This window comes from Vanacampus margaritifer, chromosome 10 (assembly GCF_051991255.1).
Source record: "Vanacampus margaritifer isolate UIUO_Vmar chromosome 10, RoL_Vmar_1.0, whole genome shotgun sequence".
NCBI lineage: Eukaryota > Metazoa > Chordata > Actinopteri > Syngnathiformes > Syngnathidae > Vanacampus > Vanacampus margaritifer.
Window position 1 is genome coordinate 13,967,997 of NC_135441.1, and position 22,059 is coordinate 13,990,055.

General features: G+C 38.2%; 1 long non-coding RNA gene across 1 annotated transcript; it reads right to left on the reverse strand.

The window, feature by feature from the left end:
- Positions 1-13,707: 13,707 nt before the first annotated feature.
- LOC144059184 (uncharacterized) lies at positions 13,708-20,410 on the reverse strand. The gene is made up of 2 exons (XR_013295593.1): positions 20,194-20,410; positions 13,708-18,435 (listed from the first exon to the last, which is right to left on the reverse strand). It is a non-coding gene; the product is annotated as an uncharacterized LOC144059184 (long non-coding RNA).
- Between the last annotated feature and the right edge of the window lie 1,649 nt (positions 20,411-22,059).

Consider the following 22,059-nt stretch of genomic DNA (forward strand, 5'->3'; position numbering starts at 1 on the left):
AGCATCTCCTGATGATGGCCCATAGAGGAGTCCTGCAATATCCTTATTAATGGCGTTCTGTCACATGGCAACCGCATTTCAACAGGCCAAGCCATCCGTCACTTCCCTGGCGTCGACACAGAGAAGATAGAGTTGACCACTTCCCAGTTCTCTAACCCGGATGTGAGACATTTTCCAAACTGGCACGGGCATCCTTGTGTGTGAGGTTGTGTGGAACACACGACATATCCAAGTGTGGAAAGTTGATTTGTTTGCCTTCATTTCAAGCCATGCTTCAGCCAGTTTGCCTGTGAGCCATGTTCCACGCTGATTGTAGCCAGTTTGGCCCACTAAGGCTGTAGCTCCCATGTAGGTCGCTTCAATATTATTTTGTTGCTGTTGCAAGTGATGTTATGCTTGTTAGGAGTTAAATTACAGACACACTTCAGCCGGCCACTCAAGTCCATGTTGTCTGCTTTCTGTTTACACTTTCAGGTTTAAATTGGATTTATGGCTATACACACTTTTTGGAAAGCTTTTAAAATGTTCTGTGAAAATATTGGAAAAATATCAGCATGGAGAGTATGTGTGATAAAAGTGAGGATTTATACCCTGAGAGAGATGGATTCACGCGCCTTCTGTGAGAAATGTAACCTTTTCTGTGCTTCTGTCATCTGGTTATCCGCTTGACATGAACATACAGAGATTAGGTGACATATTGGGTGAAGTGAATTTAACCAATGTCTTATAGTGAATAATCATGAATAAGTGAACCTCGAAGTAGGGTATGTACGTACCTAGCAACTGCATACACAGATACAATACAAAATATTGGTGGGATCTTTCTTTTCTTTTTCTTTTTTGATTTTCAGAGGTTGACGTGGGCATACAGTACCTATCTGTCACGTGAAAATGATCCCTTTAGTGGATCTGGCCCTAAAAGTGGCTAACACTTTGTCATCAAACATTATCATCACAATGGACATAGAAACTGTATAGTAATTAAAAAAATAAAATAAAAAATTCAAGTAGCAAGTTGTTCCTCAAACAACGCAGGGTGAAAGTTAAAGTTAACGTTGTTTGAGTGTGTAGCAACAAATGGGAAATACCAGTATTTTTAGGGTAATGGCTCACAGCATAGCCTAATGTTTGGGGGGACAGCTAACAACCGGTTCATTTTTTGAATGGTGGACTTTTGATTTTTTTTTTTTAATTATGAACTATGAACTGTTCAATGGAAAATATGGAACTGAACTTTGAACTAGCCCAACACTGATACAAGTATTAAAATCTTAAAATCTATCTGCCAAATTGACGAAGGAATCAGACATCATACACTTTAAACAGATGTGCATCTAAAAATAGCAACATTCTGTTTGCACATGCATTGCATAATATTACCAAATAAAATATGTAACAAATACATAAAGTAGTGGCAATGGGGGTGTCAGATGAAATCAGCGTAATGAGTGTGCATTTTGAACCTCGGACAGAGCTTACACTAACATTTGCACCAGTCTTGTTAACGAAAACTCACACACACCTCATCATGATTAAGACATCAAGTCATATACGTCATGATGCCTTCATGAAAAATTTGGCGTCAACACAATCATGTCACGTCATCATACATCATTCAGGGAAACTGCTAGCCTACGTAGCTAGCAGCCTAGCTTTCTGGTTTTAGCAAACACGGACAATAACATTTGTGTTAAAGTTAAGCATGAAAGATTGGTCGATGTTTGGCTTACGCACCAGCAGAAATGATCTGGGCCTAATGCTCATTGTTGACAGTGTTGTGTCTCTATTCTTTTTAACTCAAGTGCATAAAGTAACCAAGTGGTTGAGAGTCATTTTACTCCAACCAGCAGAAAATCATGAATAAAATATAACTTTTCAAAGCAAGTTGTTGTATGTAGTAGTGTGTGTTTAAGGTGGCAATTTAAGACTTAAAAAAAGCTAACACGACTTTCTCAGTATGTTGATTAAAATACAATTTGAACAGCACTTTTCCCGCCCACAAATGTTTGTAGGCAAAAGGGGTCCTGCTCCTGTAGTCACATATCTAACTCACTGTATCAGAAAGCAGGTTTACATTAGCCTGGAGCTATTTCACAGGAACAGCCAAGCAGAAAAATAATTCAAAGGCTTGCTTATCAAGACAGCTGACGTGAGCATTCAACAAATGGTTATTCCAGAGTCAATGTTCACATAACTGGTGGTCTGAAATGGGAACGGGTGTCAGGCAGCGGTTCTGATTCAGTGAATTAATTGTTATCAGAAAGAGCAACAGACGGTAGGGAGTTTATCCCAGAGGGACCTCGAAATGTGACAACAAATCTGGGATGGGGGTGAGTGGGGAAATCAGGTCCCTCCTCGGTTTGCTACTTGTACATTGTGGCACACATTGTGAAATATATGCTAAAAAAAAAATCTCTAGCAGCTCAGTTTCATGGGCAAATGAGATGAGGAGCAGGTCTGCCTTTGGCTCTTTGCATTTTCCACCGAGGCAATAAAATCTGACATGGGAAGTACTTTCATACCAACACAGAAAATAGTTATTTTCCACTTCTAGTCAGGTCTATTAGGGGACTTGTATCATAGCAAGTTTTTCTTGTTTCCATTTCATTAATCTATTCATCACAAAGAAAAATGCATGAACCCCTTGGTGATAAGTTGTTCTGTTAAATGTCTTGAAACCGTTGCCTTGGGAATGAAGAGAGAAGATGTGCTGCAGAAAATAATGTTATCGTGAGATACTTAAGAGTAGAGTGCGCCGGATCAGGTCATTTAAGCTTTGCGTTGGTGCATATTTTACAGATGTTACTTTATGTATAAGGGAAAGTTACCCCCCTACACACACACATTTTTTTTCAGAGTTAAGAACTTTATTGATTTTTAATAATATATCAAACACTGACTTTAATTACTCATTCCTGATCATAAAACGATCCCAAGAAGAAATTCAATACTGGTATCACTGCCGTCACAAGTACAGATACCTTTAAATAAGGCCGTGTACATGATACCTGGTATCAGTACTCAACCATACCTAGTTTTAAATATTATTATTATTATTATTTATTTTTTTTTTTTATGGAGAGCTCAGTATTGTTCATTTGATTTGACATGTCATCATTGCTCTTCTTTTTTATTTATTTATATATATATATATATATTTTTGTATGTGGGTGAGTATGTGTATGTACGTGTGTGTGTGTGCGTGCGAGCGTGTGTGTATTCATCAGTTCACCTAAAACCTATTAAAAAAAATCCCATACTAATAATATAATATAATAATAAATTGCCAAATGCAGAAACATCAATGTAAGTTATCAAGTTATCGCTGACAGGCAGAATTAAGTAACCAGAATTAGGTTAAAAAAAAAGTTTTTTTTAAATTCTAGCTTTAAATATTATTTTCTAAAAGTTCCCCATATACTCTCATCTTGTGTACCCCTACATGTAATTCATATACTGTATCTAAAATCACAAAATTAGGCTATCCTTAGTGTCATCATCCAAACTGGTGCACAGTTTTTCAATGTTAAAAATTTTTAAATTACTTCATAACTTTGATTTTTATTTTATTTTTTTCAAAAACAGTAAACACATGTAATGTCCAGTGTTTTACTGAAATTTAATGCCACTATTGTGGGAAATGTTTTATGAATTGTCTCAGGAACAACAAACATGTTCAAATCAGAAAATATAGCAGGGCCAAGAAAGGAGCCTGAAACGCTCTGAGCCTGATGATGATAAATGTCACACTTTGAATCATATGTTTTTACAAAAATTATCTGACAGACCAAAGGAAGATTTATGACTCTGTGGAATATTTGTATTTTTTCTCCCCTTGACTTCACCATGCCTGTACCCTGGCACAGTAAACACCAATTCAAACACAGCTGGCCTGTTGAGGGAATTTCATCTACCTTCATTAGGAATGCCAAAGTGACTCTGAAGATGCAATTCATTAATCCTCGGCACTGAACAGAGTTCTTCATATTGTTATGGAAAATCAATGTGATTGAGCTGGAGGGCTGCCAGTCCCAAGTTCCGCTGAACACAACTCTAATCGAGTCGAACAGCATATCAAGATCAAGAAGGTAGAACAAAAAAAAAATCTCAAAACACATCACACAAGGTTAGTCAGAAACACAATTATAACGACAAAAATGTTCTTATAGTTGGCTGGTTGTCTGACGAATTGTTTGGGATGATCAGTCAAAGCAATATCAATCACACAATTTCAAGCTTAGTCAAAAGCAAAGCGGAAACGTAATGAAGAATCAGAGGGGGAGTTTGCATTTTAAAACAAGACAGTATAACACTACTACTAATGAAAAATGATTTGTGAAAAAAAATCCCTCTCTTCTACCTCTGATTTTTTTTTTAATACTTACTTACTTAATACCACTAATCATAGATAGAAGGCATGACAGACAAGGTGTCAGTTATTTATTGTCTTGTAGGTTCAATCATAGCTGGTTGCACACCAACACAGCTTTGTGCTGCTCTTTTAGCTCGGGCTTCAGGAGCTTTGCTGAAACTATGTTGGACTTTACCTCTTGTCATGTTTCGGTTTTGTAGGGGTTGGGGTTTTGTTTATTTTGGGTGTGTTTGTTGTGTTCATCTGTGATTGATGTTCCTTAGTTCTCCCCCTGTCTCATTATGTCTGCTCACGCCCACCTGTGTGTCTGTTCCCTTCCCAGTGTGTGTGACCAATCGGTGCCCTCAGCCTATTGTGTTCCCCAGGTGTGTCTCATTATTATTGGTGTATTCCTGTTGTCTTTGTCCAGTCTGTGCGGGAGCAATGTCAATGTCACGTGTAGGAGTTTCTCTTCGCGTCAAGCGAAGCCCTCGTCACATTTAAGTCGTCCACGTCTCAGTCTAGTCGTCCACGTCTCAGTCTAGTCGTCCACGTCTCAGTCAAGTTGTCCATGTTCTGCCAAGCCAGCCAGAGTCAAGCCAGCCTCCTCTTGCACCGTCCAGTCATGGCAATCAGTCTCCCTTTGCCATGTCCAGTCATGGCGACCAGTCCCCCCTCGCCCGTCATGTTCCAGCCCGTCCTAGTCTACTCAACTTCATACTTGTTAAATACAAATAAATTTCCTCACTTTGCCCTTCATATCTGTCTCCCTGCCATTTCTCCCCGCATTTGGGTCCACACTCCTCCACGCACACCATATCTTGACACCTCTGGGAGGAAAAAAATGGAAGCAACGTGGAATTAGCAGCAACTCTAATGGACATGTAACTTTATTCTCTCTTTTGTAAATTTATTCTACAAACTGAGACAATTTAGTGTTATAGGAACGAGGCATGGGCGAGTACCAATATCAGGCAGATACCCGGCCTTATTTCAAGGTTTTGATACCAGTATCACGTGCCTTCTTGTGGTCATTTTATGATCAGAAGCTAGAAATTAGAAGAATAGAAAATTGCAATTGTTGTCATGACATTTTAATGAAAAATGCTATACTGGGATTCATATGTATTATTATTATTTTATGTAACAAAAATAATCACTATCAGTGACCGACTACTCAAAAGTACTGCTAATGGTATGAATACAAGTGGTATCGAACATTCCTAATAGTATTACTGTAAGACTGATTCATGTTATAGTACCTACCAAAGTTACCTACAGCGCTTATGCTAGCTTAGTGTTGCTAGCATTGCTATTTTGTTAAAGCTGGACAATGTTTTATTTTTGTGACGATTACAATACAGTTTTATGGAGAAGAGATTAACGTTGCAAAATACTTTACCATGGCTGTAATGCCAATTAGTAAATACTGAGGCAATTTACCAATGTTAAAATATATTATATATTCATGGAAAGTACCATACAAGGGAGAATTAACTTATGTGTTTTTATTAGCAAATATGGACTGATAGACAATAAAAATACACAGTTAAAAAGAAAACATAATAGGACATCCTCATTTATCTCAGATATTTAGATTTTCTATTTTAGTAAAGATAAACTAAGGTGCTTAATTTCTGCATTCATCATGCAGTAGCCTCCACTCAGTACTCCTCATCTCCGTGCTCAAGTAGGGCTTATGAACTCCTAATACTATGTTATGGCAGGTGGGTTGCACAGTATGAGTGGAATAACACATTTTTATAGTGGTTCACATCACATAGAGAACCTATAATCTGGACATGTAACAGAATGTGAGCTCATTTGCATGGTGCACTAATTAAAACCATAAGTTCTGGGAGGCTAAAGCAGTTTTAGATGTAGCCCGACTGAGTAAATGCTGACCTGGAGCTCTAATTTGATCCAACCATAATATTAAGACTGCCATTTTACATTACATAAAATATGCAAAACCAAATTCTGCCCATTTTCTGAAAAGGTGAAAACCTAAGGAGCCCCGGGGCATTTGTGAGCATCTGGCAGATTTTAGGGCACATGTTCATGCAGCTCAAATATTGTTGCGGATTGTTTCATTTATTCTGGGCCTTAAACACATGTAATATGTGAAATTCCTCCTGAAGCTTGCTACATTCTAGAGACAAATAGCAAAATCCTTGAATTTGGTTTCTTCAAACAAAACAAACAACAAAGTGCAAAACTAATGGTCACAAGCTATGCCTGGTGAATGAAAGTAAGTAGGATGCTGCACAAAAGCAAAATAAGACAAAAGTCATTGTTTACAGGCATAGGTCTTTTGGTATACTTTATAAATATTAGGAGAGCGCTGTCCACACAACAGTTTTGTTCAATACAAAAATACCAATTTAACAAAATGTTCTATGCCACCAATTTCACGTAAATGAATGAATGAATGTTTTTGTGAGTGTATAGCCAAATCACTGCTGCCTCCCGAGGAACAAAATGGTGTTAAACTAAATGGACAGTGGAATTAGAAAACAAAATTCTTCAAAGAGCCCATTGAATAATATACAAACAGTATTGCACCGCAGATACTGACACGTCAAAATGACTTGGCTTTTCATGCGTTAGAACGAGAATATAATAGATTGATATAGAACGGCTCCCGATCAAACACTGATCTCCATTAAAGCCTGTTAGCGCTAATTCAGATCATCACAACCAAATTGCATGGCTTCATAGATAGCTCCATACTCTATATCCATGCTTTGTTCACTGAGGAATGAAGGGAATTTTTATGAAGGTCATATGATACTTTATATAAAAAAGTCTATACACCCCTGTTCAAATACCAGTTTCTGAGATTTAAAAAAAATGATGCAAATATATATCAATTCACAACTTTTTCACCATTAATTTGACATATAGCCTGTGTAACTTCATACATTTTGTAAAGTGTTTTGTGAGGGCAACTCAAACAAACAACTGAAATAATGCAGTTGTATCTTATATCTGAAATGTTTTTGTGTTGAAAATTAACCATTCACATTCAAACATGTTAAATAATGTAACAGACTTCCCCAATTCATGTTGGGGATCTTGAATTGCATGCAGGACAAATGCAGTATAATATTAAAAATCCTTTGATTGAGTTGATTCTTGTGAAAAAAAATGGGCACAATGAGTTCATGGACTTGATTTTGCATAGTTTTTTTTATCAGTTCATTTTATTAAAATGTATACGGAGATGAGATTTTGAAGTTAATTGGCATGGTAGGTTAATTGAACACTCTAAATTGATCCTTGGCGCGATTGTGAGTGTGCGGTTGGCTGGCAACCAATTCAGGGTGTACCCCTCCTACTGCCCAAATACAGCTGGGACCAGCTCTAGCAAGCTCGCAAGGCCGCGACCCTGTAGAGGATAAGCGGTTCAGATAATGGATGGATAGTTATTTATTAAGAAAAATAAAATGTGTACTTTTTTGATATTTTTTTTTTATGTGTGTGTAATCATGTCAACTTTGCGGATTATGAATCACAATTTCCATGCTGGAAAACTCCCAGAAGCAAGTTCTTCTCCATATTAGCATAGATGAATACTTTTTCTATGCTTTTGGATAGAAATGAGAAGCTGCAGAGGAAGTAGACTGCAGCAGTCAACAGAGCATAGCGTATATGTGTGCTGGACTGGAGCAGGGAGACAAGCCTCTTTATTAATTCAGCCTGAGCAAGAAGCCCACTTGAACCATTGACATCATATAAAAACAATTACTTGAACCTGAACAGATGTCACTCAAACTCAGACAAACTGTCACTCTCATCTTTGCTCATGATATCACAATCCCTTGCAAGAACCTTGCCAACGTTGCTATGAAGTACATTCTTTTTCTTTTTAATTAGGCTTTAACAAGACGGTATGCCCTGTTTTGAAGGCATCTTGTTTTCCATTCGGTTGACATCAGTACAGTACTGAATGTAGTCCCTCCCATTAGTCAAAACCTGCACACATACAGTACATTATACAGCAACCACAATAACTAATCCATAATGTATGACTGCATTGCTCCGAGTGCATTCCATTGGTGTGCCATGTGCAGTTACTGTAGGTCACTATCTCTTTTGGTGCAGGCTCAATACACCAACATTGCACACACTGTCACTGTCTGTTGTGCAAATAGCTGGGAACTTCATCAGTTTGACTTTAATTATGTAAATGGCATCAATTTTCTCCACATATTGTCAACTCCAATGAAAGCATGTTTAGTGTCTTATTATTATATATATATATATATATATATATTTTTTTTTTTTACATTGGACAGACCATTGTTTATTACTTCAAACAGTATAGTCCTTGGAGGAAATGTGGCTTTTATTGAAACTTGCATTTATAGAAAATATATTTGCACTAACTCCTGCTGGAATGTCCCTTTGTTATGAAGCACACCAACAATTGGGTGTTTTTGTTTCACATTCACACTTTCAGGGTTGTCAGTAAACACTTCAGCTCTTACAAAGAATGAAAAGCGGGCCGTGAGCATCCATTCAAGGAGTTTCACTCCTTGGAATTTACCTTTCATTGTACAAATACCTTTAGAAAAAAATCATTATGTAATTTCCAAGTGGACTAAGCTCCAGCACATCTGACTGTGATGAGGATAATCGGTTTTGGAAATGTTCGGGTGGGTGATGTTAAATGTTGATGCGGAAGCCAAATTAGACCTTTGGTGATTTAATTGGTTTGATTTATAGATGCACAATCAGGGGTGTACAGCGGAATTGCTCATGTAACATGCACAGCCGCCAACATCATCTGCAAGGGGAGCTCTTGAGAGAAGCCTTTTCATTGGCCGGGAGTCGGCTGTGTTCCATCCTGCAACGGCACACAACAGAGCAAACAACCTCCTTACGCCAAATTCTACTTGTGCAAATGAGAAAAATAGAATATATGTAACAATATTAGAATGCAGATTTAGTCCAAAACAGATAAATAACTAAAACTCTTGCAGTGTCACAGCTCTGAGCATAAAATTCCTGAATAGAATACAGTGACCTGATCATTGGTATGTTTTACCAGACAACCACCTCCAAAGTTGCACAGGATATTTGTGACAAATAATCTCACTTGCATGGATAGCTTTTATTTAGACCAAAGGATATGAGCCTTGCCCTGCTGGCAACATATCACTGGGTCTGCTTGTGTATGTTTAATTAGTGTTGAGAACTGACAGGCCTGCCGGTCCAACTTCCTTGATGTTTGCTGGTTGCCGTTGGCTCCACTGACCAAATCATCATTGCTGGGCACATTGGGGACAAGGCTTGATTTTCAAAGCCTTTCGCTCCACCGATTCGCTGCGCATCCATGAGATTGATCATGGTGGTTTATCTGTGGCAACATGTGCTTCATCCCTTCAGATTTGGAGGCGGCTGCTTGCCTAAAGGCACTGTGTCCGGCTACATCGACTGTGGTTGAAGCGTCACAGAGAGAACTAAGGGAGGGACACCATGACAGCAATCCAGCCACAGCCCATCAGAGGGGGGGATGCGGCTCCCTGGTGATGAAAGCAGCAGCAAGAAAGAATAAAATGAGTGTGCATGTGTGATAGAAAAGAAAAATATATCAGAGATAGATAGATCAAAGGTTGCTTCAAGATAAACAGACAGTGTGGCCCAAGTTCAATATGACACAAATGTAAATTACAGTATGTCACATACTGTATGTTCTATTTGTTAACTGCAGTTGCACAAAAATAATGACATATGTATTGCTACAAAGTTAAAACCATATAACGCCAAACGTATCACATTAACTACAAGACATTTTGAGCCCTCTATTTCATGATAATAATATTTTTTTCCCAATTAACTCTTTCACTGCCACTGACGTTAAAAGACGTCAAGTAAAAACCTACGGAGGGCTGCCAATGACGTTAAATGACGTCATCCAATTTTTATTTTTATTTGAAACGGGTGTGGGCAAGCCTTCCGGAGCTGTGGTGAAAGTTTCCAGCAGGTCTGTTGTGCCTAATGACTATTTTTGGCCCCTAGAGGGCAGCGATGACTCTCTTTTGACAAGATCGGGTGGGCGTCAGTAGAGGAGGAGCTAGAGCGTCGAGCAGGAGATGAGAATGGAAGACAAAGGAAAAATGGCGACCGGATGCGAGTAGCTCACGCCCGAGCCGTTTTTTTCAAAGACCAAAAGCATCGACCAACGATAAAGAGCACATTGATGACGACGATGATTATCATCGATGATGATGATGATGATGGTGACTCCGTGGTTGGAAAGCATTGACGCGGCAGTAGGAGACGTGGGGGGGAGCTAGATGGAGGAGGAGGAAACGGACAAGGCGCCCGTTTGCAAGCAGCTCTACACTTACAAGACGAAAGGCAACGACCAACGCTAAAAGAGCACATTGATGACGACGATGATCATCATCGATGATGATGATGGTGAATCCGAGGTTGACGGCGAAGTTGCAAGCGTTGACGCGGCAGCTATGACGACGTCATAACGCGCAGCACAACCGAGCACGTTCAGGCGGACGTTCAATCGGACGACGGAGAGTGCCCCGAGTCCAATGCATATTCATCGGAGGAGTGTGTACAGTCTGCTACTTGCTATTTATTCCCCGGAAAAAAAGGCCGTCAAGAAAGTGTAACGTTTGCATGCGAAACGGACAAAAGCGAAAGTGAAACTAATCTGTTGTGCGAGTCCTGCTGCGTCTTCTTGCACGCAGGGGAGCGTTACAAAAAGAAAACCTGTATTTGAAACATCCACATAATTGTAAGTAGTACCACAGTTGCACACATTTGTAAATAGTTTGCGAAATTGTTTTGTCAAATTGTTACACTGTTGAATGGAAATAAACGTATTTTGCAAACTAAAAACACTTTTTCATTGTTGGTGAAAGCGTTTTACAGATGTAAAGCACTATTTAGGTGTTTGTGGCATCATTCATGGACAAAAAGAAGTGTACAATTCACTAGAGTGCATGAAATAACATCGTTTCACAAAAAGCTCTTTTTCTCCTCTTTTTGTTTCAAAACAGAGAATTTCGGTGAAAGTAACCATTTTCTATTGTTTATTACTGAAGAACGGAATAAGGTAGAAACAAACTTTTTTTTCTGATGAAAGATGAGAGTCTAATCTTTCATTTGGTAGTATGTGTGTTTCCATAGTCCAAACACAACATTTTCTGTGGACCTTGAAAGATCACTCAAAATGCTTAAATTGGCTGGCTCTGGGGACAACCCGTTTCTGAAAACGTCTGGCAGTGAAAGAGTTAAAACCCTGACGTATATGATCTGACACATGCATTGCACGGTTAATCCATTAGAGGGCAGTAATCACCCAGCTGATGGCTTTTCCAGCAACCTTGTAAGACCGCCACAACTGAGAAAGGAGAGACACCTGATTTTGAAGATTTTCTTTGTCAAATATAAAGTGGGGTGGCACGGTGGATGACTGGCAAGAACAGAAGTTTTGAGACTTTCCACTACAAAATAAAAATTTGCGACCCACAAAGTTAGTTTAAAATGCTATTTCCAGTTCCTTTCTAGAGTTTTCAAATCCCAATAGTGCATGATAGCAGTTATACTATACTTATTAATAGTGGGAAATGTTTTTTTCAGATTTTGGGAAATACTAATATGTTTGATATGTTTATTATAAAAAAAATTTTTAAAGCATTGTGACCGGATATATCAAATATGACACAAATCAAAAGTCATATGTGGAAATTGATTTTCAACAACAACAAAAAAAAGTTTGCTCCAAAGGATCAATAAATACTGTATTAACAAACAATCTGAATTTTCTGTCATATATTTCATGGTTCAGGCTTTACAGGGTTTTAATATTGTAGAAATATCACAAACACTAGAAGGGAGAACAAACAGTAGCATACTGTAATAAGAACCTACTCTATAAACAGCAGCAATTTTGCAAGAAGGGGGAAAAGATCCCTAAGAGGGCAAGTAATGTAGTGCACCAGCAATTCTAGCAGATGGTGCTTGGGTAAAAAAGCGTATGGATATAAGTAAACACATCTGAATGATCTTGTGTCATCACCCTTAAAATCCTCTTCATTATTTTTTTGTGTGTGCCTGTAGTACCTTTCTTTGTGGCAGAACCCTGACACTTTCTTAAGGAATACTTGATGCAGTGTTGCATTTGAGACCATGATCTAAATAATGAGAGAGCACCGTGGAATTTGTTCTCCACCATTTTTTTTTTTTTACATTTAAACATGGCTGAGTGTATTAGCCATTTAAGAAGAAAACGAGACAACATATTTCAAAACAAAATAAAAATTCAAAAGGATTCAAATGAACATGGTGGCACTAAATCAAACCAGGATGCTGTTTTTGGAATGCCGGAGATTGTGCTATTTGTTTGACTATGCATTGTATTCATGAATTTATTTGTTTGTTCCCTGTGGCTTTTACAGCTGCCCTCTGCAGAAAGATGGTGTGTTATCATCACTTCTTGACACAGTTGGGAGAACGTCTTATAAACATGCACATTTCAGATTAATTTGTTGGTGTTTACCGTTTACTGACAGGGCTAAAAAAAAAAGAAGTGTTTTTTCTTTTTTTTACAACAACAAACAAAATTATATGCGAAAGCCATTTTTGTACAATCTAAAAATTCTAGACGTTCCTGTTAATTTCAGTCGCCTTGACTGTATCTTTTGCAAAACATATTCAAAGTTGTTATGGAAGTCTGGGTCAGCATTGCAACTTAATCTAAAACTAAATCAAACAGTAAAAGTCTGGAGTTTTAAGGTTTGTAGGAAGCGGAGTACCCAGAGACAACACGCGAAGAAGGCTGGTAAACACAGGAAACTGGAATTAATTCCTTCTTATTACAGAAGGTGAAAGATAATGAGTTGGAAAGACACTCAAAATGTGTGTTTTTGTGTAGACAGCAGAACAATATCATTGCTTCGATAACACTTGTTGCATGTAGAGTAGCAATGGTTCAGACCACGGAGTTTCAGCATTCATTGCATCTCAACTAGTATAGTAACAGAATTATCAGCTAATGTTTACTTGACTAAGACCTAAGGTGCTTCTGAGTGTAGAGAGGCTACACTTTATAGTACATGAACAATCAACCAAAGAAAATATTATTTCAGGTTGCCAGAACTGGCCACGCGCCACTCTTCCTCCTCAACTTTGTATTGGGGATGATTGACAACATATATGCTGCAACACGTTGAAGAGGAAGGCCATCACGTTGTTTCAATAAACTGTTAGTGTAGACAACCGGTTTTGGACAGATGACTGACAATAAAGGTACCTGTCAGGATTCAGCATTGTGGAGTGGAGGCAAAGCCATACAAGTGCAGGGAAGCATGCAAGGCAAGGAGTGCAGGCCAAAAACTGGAAACATTTATTAACAGAAACAAATAGTGATCAATGGTGCTTAAGAACCAGGAAGAAAATCACATGTTGAAGTCCTGACAAAAATTGTGTCTCGAGCGCGAGGGGAAAATGACAATCAACGTATGTCAAGGCCTAGAGGTCGACTGCAAAGAAACATGCAAGTACTGTATTTTTCTCTCTGGAGTATGAGTGGCACCAGTCAAAAAAATGCTTTACTAAGAACAAAGAAAAAAATATATAAATACATTTGATTGTTGTTCAAATATATCATTAGTTAATTCAGAGTTCCCCCAAAAAAAGGATTGCCCAGTGCATCAGGCAGTACAGATGAAAACAGTTCAAGGACGAGCTGCTGATTGGTTTATAACAAAGGCTTAGTTTTGGGCATTGATGGGAGGGGAGTGCGCTCTGCCTCTGTGAACACACACCCTCTCAGAGTGGTGTCAGGGCATCAGAGTGAATTTCCGAACACACTCTGTGTTGACAGTAGCAAACGAGTTACAGTTGGACGGAACTTCTGCTTCTGACTCCAGAAAACTTGACTTTTTAGTTTAAAATGGCTTATCTTAACTAGAATGCTGCGTCGAACCAGGTAGAATCCCTGGTCGGTTATTGTGCCTTTTGGTTCTATAAATCCTTGTTGTTGGGTAAGAAAACCGCATGCTATCGATCCATCCATTTTCTCAACCGCTTATTCCTCATAAGGGTCTCGGGGTGCTGGAGCCTGTCCTCGGGCAGTAGGCGGGGTACATCCTGAACTGGTTGCGAGTCATTTCAAGGCCACATGCTAATCTAGCTAATATTAGCATTACTGCCACCCATTTAGCATGCTAAAGAGGAGGTCATGCATGACTTTTTCTTGCATTACCGCCAGGTCAGCACATTTAAGGAACGAGGATTTTGGGACTGGGAGGTTGTGGGTTCAATCCCCGGCCGGGTCATACCAAAGACTATAAAAATGGGACCCATTGCCTCCCTGCTTGACACTCAGTATAAAAGGGTTGGAATTGGGGGGTTAGATCACCATGTGATTCCCGAGCGCAATCATTGCTGCTCACCGCTCCCTCAGGGGATGGGTCAAATGTGGAGAACGAATTTCGCCCCCAATTAGTTGGGTGTGACAATCAGTGGAATTTACTTTTACCTTACCTTATACAAATCACACTTGAGTATAAGTTTAAGGACCAGACACACTTTCAAAATAGTGTGACTAATACACTTATCAGTACATACACAGTGAATAAATAATAAGACACTAAGGCCACACGGAAAAAGCACATGAGTTTGTAACAAATGAATGGAGGGCAAGGAGTAGGAAAACCAGAAGTACAAAGATGACACAGAGGGAGGGAGACAATAGTTACATGGGAATAATGTCTTCCAAAGTCAGTTATTGTCACCATAACAAAACCCGAAGTCCAACAAAAACACGTATCAAAACTAGCTATACGTCAGAGTAAAAACATTTACATTACTTCACAATTTACCTTTAAACTTTTCCTATTACTTGTTCTGTGTTTCTGTAGCATGAATATTCCCAATGCCAATATTAAGTGGCTTAACATCGACATAACTCTGTCCAGCTAGAATACCAAACAATGTCAGCATGTAATACAACATTTGAAATTAATCATCAGAAATAATTGATTTCTCGTCCCCACTCGTTTGCTTCTTTGTATTTATTTTTTCTTTTTTTTTCTTTTTATTAATGACTTTTCTCATTTTTGTGACAAACTCAATGAGCTTTAGCCGAGATAAGTACCTTTTAATTAAAACATCCAGCTGCTTTACTGTTAACCTTAATGCATTATTATTACAATGAGGAAACAGCAGGACATCTGCAGGGTAAATTAACAACATTGTAACATCCCAAAAATGCTAATTTCAGCACCTTTCCAGGGCTTGTTTTCCATTTTTTGCTGAGGTATGCTTAGCACTGGCCATATGTTTTATTGCACAGATAACTATCATTCTCGGACCTTTATTAAGCTGTTTAGTTTTTCAAACTGGAATAATCTTAAACCCAAGAGATGGTTGCAAATCATATTGGATTTCAAAATGAATTCTACAATTATTGTTTTTTTTGTGTGGTCTTTTTTACCTTTTCCATAAATATCCTAGTTTGTACAACACCCTTCCAAAAAGCTGAAAAACTGGAGCTCTCACTTATTATACATGTCTCTCATGCTTTCTTCCTGAATGCATTTGTCTCTTAAGTGCATTTTTAATGGCAGCGTGTCAATAATTGTTGCCGGGCGCAAGTATGGCAGAGGGCACGGGGAGTTCACATCTCACACATCACTATCTATTTTATAGGTCAACTGACTTTCTTTGACAGTGACGAGCATGGACTGTCTCCTTGTTTCATCAGCCCCAGATTCTTGGTGCAAGATTGAGCAAGTGTGCACCATGTTAATATCATGATGGCAGACCACCAGGATCTGACATTCATGATTGAAATAACCAATTTTATTTTACTCCCTCAGAAGAGACACATTTTGCAAAAGATGTCATCACTGCGAACCAATGTAACACTCTCCCAATGTAACATAAGTGACAGTCTAAAAAAAAACGAAGAACAGTTTTTGCAGGTTGCTCTCAGTGTGCACGTGAAATGTAATTATTCCTAAAAGAGGTGGAACAATAAGGTCATGTTTATCAAAAGCGCTCCTCACAGTGATGACCGCTGTCAGTGAGCTCAGAGGCAATTTACTCCAGAGATCGCCAAAGTCCAGGCAGCATAATTTATCATGTAGCACTTTGCTACGTGGTGTTGTTTTTAGCTAATTATCTTACAGCGTTAACGAGATACTTTCTTTGTCTGATGTGTCAAGTGCCAAGCAACACTAGATCCAATGTCATCACTTGTTTCCTTGAGAAAGCTGAGCAAACAACAAACAACTTTTGACACTTTTAGTTCACTTTTAGATTTAAACAGTGTAAAACTTTCATTCCCAACTTCCCAAATGAACCATTTTCTGTGTTGCTGCTGCAAGCCCGCTACCCTTTACGGTTTAGATTGACAAGCGTTAAATAGCTTGGCGGCAGCTCCTGTATGCTCTATTATCACAAGAGGACATATCGACTGTTCCTGTTTAATGCATCAAGACTCCTCCTGTAGCACCCTGTCTCTGGCCTTCATCTATGATTCATTTTTATTACCCATCATTCCCGGGACACAGGCCCCCCGAGGCTTCTACACAGCACGTGGGGCGGAGCGGAAGTTAGCTGACACCTAATCTGTTCAATGATGGACTGGTGTTATTTATTGGATCTCTGCGAGAATCCTGATTCGCTGACAAATGGGGCATAGAGGAGATGAAGCATTCGGTGTAAATAGACAAAACGCATTAAGCGGGGAAAACATACTGTTGGCATCCTGTTTTTATGAAATACATTCATATCTAAATTCATAACACATGTGAATGCATCCGGTCATATCAAAGCCCAGCGAGGCTATCTGCATTTCTCAGATTACTTGAAACAAAATCACTATGAGCACCATACAGTGATTCCATTTGCTGACAACTCCCCTGCAGATAATTTCTCTTTGTGCCTCCGTGTGCATATTCCTTTTCTTTCCTCTATCAAATTTAATCTGCTTCAGCTTCCCTCACAAGCCGCATAGGCTGGTGGAAATGCAACACAAGTAACAAAAGCAGAAGTCTATTAATTCCGTTGCCACCATGGCTGCTGTTCTTGTGTAATATTTGCCTTATAGCTCAGAGAGCAGCGCATGATATGTAAATTGCGGAATTTGTTTCAGAATGCCAATGATTAGAAATGTTTCCCACATGGCTGGCTGGAAGTCCTTTATCTGCACTGTGTATGTGTGTGCGCGCACATTCTTTTACAAAGGCAAATGATTTGACTTTTGTCAACAGCCTAACCACATATAGTATGTGCAAAGAAACAGTTGTTGACCAAGAATATCTTTGACGATAGCGTTCTTATCTGCTTTTATCTATGGCCACATTTCACTTCTTGCATAATGAATATGCTTATTTTTAGATTAATGTTGCCCTCCTCAACGTATGGTTTTTAAACTTATCACAAGAAAGAAAAATGTCTGGTGTGTATGTTTCTGTGTGTTCATGTAGTTTACCCTGTTAATAATCAGCTAATTTAACAGTTTTACTGGCAGAGTGATTTATTAGTTTGTCACTTCTTTAATATGGCGCTTTAATTAAGCAGAGTGGGTCAGGCAACTGGTCAATGATTTGCTAATAATTATAAACCAAATTCACACCACAGTTGCTGAGTGGAGCAGAAAGATTAGAAATAAAATGCGTGAAAGCCTTTAACCTTTTTCACCCACAACTCCTTTTAAAAAATCTTAGTACACCACATACACAACAGAGAAGAGTCTCTTCCACGTGAACACCATCTCCTTTTTGGGTTTCGTGGTATCACCCGTAAGGGTAGAGATGGAGCCTGGCAAGATCAGCGCCGTAATCACGGAAGAAAGTCCAATTGTTCCTGGGTTTCTCCAAATTTTGCCGTCGCTTTATCCGGAACTTCAGCTCCATTGCCACCCCATTGCATTGCTTGACCTCTGACGTTACACCGAGGCCCGGATACTCAAGGTTCCGGATCCCAAGCGCCAGTTTGTGGTGAAGGTAGACGCCTCCAACATCGGAATCGGGACCGTCCTATCGCAACACTGCCTCCTTGCGCCTGGGTCCTCCCTCCCTCGTTGTGTCACACTCTTTCTGAATAAGAAACGAAACCAAATGTGTTTGCTGTGATGTATGTTTGCCATTTTATTAACATTTGTTCAAATATGACTTTGATCAGTGCTTCTCTTATTTTCATCAGGCCTTCCATTAAGAAGAACATATTTTTGCATAACTCTCTCAAACGTTAAGAAAATATTTTTGCGTAATTCCCCCAATTCTGTCGCAACTATAAATAGTATAATTTCTCCATTAAATTGATGTTAGCACACCCCTGCAATGGAGCTAATACCCTTTGCACACTCTGACAATGAACACGCCAGTGACACCTACTTTAGTGGATGTGCAATTACACCTCTAGTATGGCATAAATAAATAAATAAATTAATAAATTAATTAATTAATTAAACTGTTCCCTCGCCCCACACTACATCGTTTGGAAGACATGCCAAGATTCACTTACCACTTCCTGCAGCACTTACAAAATAAAAGTCTCTACACAGTCCAGCTGTCAATACACCTTTATTGTGACAATGTGCAACAGCAACAGTGCATATAACTGTGCACAAATGACATTTTTGTCGAAAGTGAAAATTAAAAAGCTTTGTTCTGTAAAAGCACACAAATGTTTTTTTCTGACAGAATTCGTCGTTATCTAATCCCCCTCTCAGTTTTGCTAGTGAATGTGTCCATTTGGCGTGCCCATTTTGACCCGAGAACTGCAATGTGACACAATTTATTTAGAGCCTTTGTACTATACCACTTTTTTTTAATTAATGTTGTGCATACTCTGCTCTACATTGCATATATTTGAAAGTATAAAAGTAAATTATAGGCTTTTGCCAAATGCGTTGCTTTCAGACTCCATGACTGCTTGTTACTTGCAAATCCTAACATTTTGGTCCAAAAGCTCTCCACATCCATGAAAATGTGAGCTCTTACTCATTTATCCTTTTCAACCCCCCAAAATAAACACTCAGGCAGATAAACACTTTTCAAAAGTAATTGAGAAGTGGAAATATATCCCTTTGAGTCCTATACCAAGGACATTGAGTTTGTTTCTCATCTGAAAAAGTCTCTTGAAGCTCTCCAAGACCAGAGAGTGTACATATCTGCAGGATACTGTTGTCAGGAGTGTTTCAGGCCTGACAGCTTTCAACAGTGGCAACAATAAAAGCCAACCTGAATACATTCATGGTGAAAATAGTCTTTGCAGGTTTATACCTTCACATCCTCTACAATGGGAAGACAGCGTGTCTCCTCCACCACGGCTTCTTGCACCTTTCATTGTCAGATTAATAAATAATCTGCATAAATGTAGCATTATTGTAATGGCTTTCAGGCGGCGTGGCTGTGCCGCTGCAGTACTTCAGCCTACATGACCAATCTCTCTCTTTAAAGATGAATACGTTAAGAAACAGTGTTTCCATCAGTTATCTTTTTCCATTCTACCTTTTGCCACTTACATTGAGTATTTTGCACTCTTGAATGTGAGAACGCATATTCCTACTTTTATTCTCACTGCATGGTTGACTGTGGATCTCCAAATTCAAATTTTCTGCTCTGCAGGCCATCTGGCTCTCTGTCAGTGTGAACACAGGACACAGTCAGTGTCTCTGAATGAGGATTTTACTTTAGAACGGTAATTGACTTTGACTGATATAAAAATCAAGCTAATGCTCTGTTCTTCCAGCGCAACGCTGTGAATTAACCAGCGAGAAGCACCAGTAACAATAGGTGTCTGTCAAGAAAACAAGAATGGAAATGTCAGCTCTGGCAAGGGTAGATACTGACCAAAGTTGTCCATCTGTCTCGCACTTGGAGCTTTTTCTGGCTTCCCTCTTGATAGAAACTGACTTTGACTATTTGAAAGCAAAGCACTGTTTCTTCTATTATTAAAATATTTTTTAGAGTTTGATATCAGAGTGAGACCTAGAACCACCCTAATGTCCATGGCAAGTCTGCCTGAATATGGAAACTTATAGTGCCCAGAATGCAATAAAACATTCATGCAAAGTTATTTCAACTTCAAGGATTTTCTCTATTACTATATTTCTGATGCAACAATGTGCAAACTCATCTGACTGAATTATTCATTAATTGAAATAAGTCAATAAGCATGGATCAGCATGGGCTTCTTTATACCAGCTTTAGCATTTTTGGCACAGGCTATTTTGGGTTTTAAATTTGACAGCCCAGCAAATATTCCGTTGATGTTGTTAGGCCAAATATTAAGGTAAAAAAAGTAGTACAGTAGTATGGTAGTACTTGTAATACCCTATAATGTAATCATTTCCTGAAAATGTAATACTGTAACACCTGAAAATTTTATAAAATGTGCACTTAACTCTATCAAAAACGTTATCATACCCAGTAATGTAATAACTTAACCAATAATGTAATTTACAACAAAAAAATCCTAACTGATAAATAACAGGGTTTTTTCCCCCTTAAATGAATACTTTATTACATTATTTGGGATTTATTAAATTTTCAGATGGGTCTTTTTTTCTTCAAAACTGATCATGTATAACTTGGTAGATAAAGTAATATATACGTTCATTTTCAGTCCAACGTTCTACGTTTTGTGTTTTGAGAATCTACGACTGTTACATACATTCACAGCAACAATTGGAGTGTTCAAAGTTTGTGTGAGTTGATTTCAACCCCCAAAGTGTATTTTTAACACTGTCTGATTGAAATGGAGGTGAGTGTTGGAGTTATTTGACTGAGTCGATTTTTCTTGTATTAATCCAACAGTGCAGAGTTAATCAAAACAAGCTCCGCCCATTTGATTACAACTGCTCCCCAATAATGTCGTAAGGTATTACAGTATTGATGAAAATGTTTTTACAATATAAGTCAGTATTTTTAATATATTTTTTTGTTAAATTATTACATTATTGGTTTTTATTACATTTTTGACCGAGTTAAGTGTAAATTTTATTGCATTTTCAGGCCTTATTAGATTTTTAGAATTAGAGAGTTACAAAGCTGCACTTCAAAAAATCATTCTAAACCACCAAGTAGATATATTGAAGCATGCTGCGTCAATTAAATAGAAATATGCCAATGAGGGCTGACATTGAGGTTTTTTTTTTAATATCATTTCTGGTTTGCTTATACTGTAGTTATTGGCGCAAAAAAAGATATGAAATCTTCTCTTTCTTCATTTGTCACAAATGATTTACAGTGCAAGTGATTTGTGTAAAGAAAGTCAAAATAGTAATTAAAGAGGCCTTGAACATTTATTTACTTCCATTGGTGAAAATCGAGGTTAGGTTGGTATGGCAACACCAAATGAGAAAGATTTAAAAAAAAAAAAAATTAATAAATACATAAAACTGTTACCACAAAAAAATCTAATTTTCTTTAAAATGTTAAAAAAATATCAAAAATGAAAAAAAAAAATCAATCAGCTATCTCTGTGTTAAAAAAATCAATCATTTTAAAATAGAAATATTGAGAGAGACAAAAAAAAATTGGATATCTTATACTGCGAGCAAACCGTATATGGACAGACACAAAGAATACACAGAAAACACCACAGTGAATCAAAAACACTTGCAGTAATTCAAATTCAATTGCAAAAGCATCAAACATGGTATGTCAATATCACAGAGTGGGGTAATGTCAATATTACCTGCATTTAAACCAAAT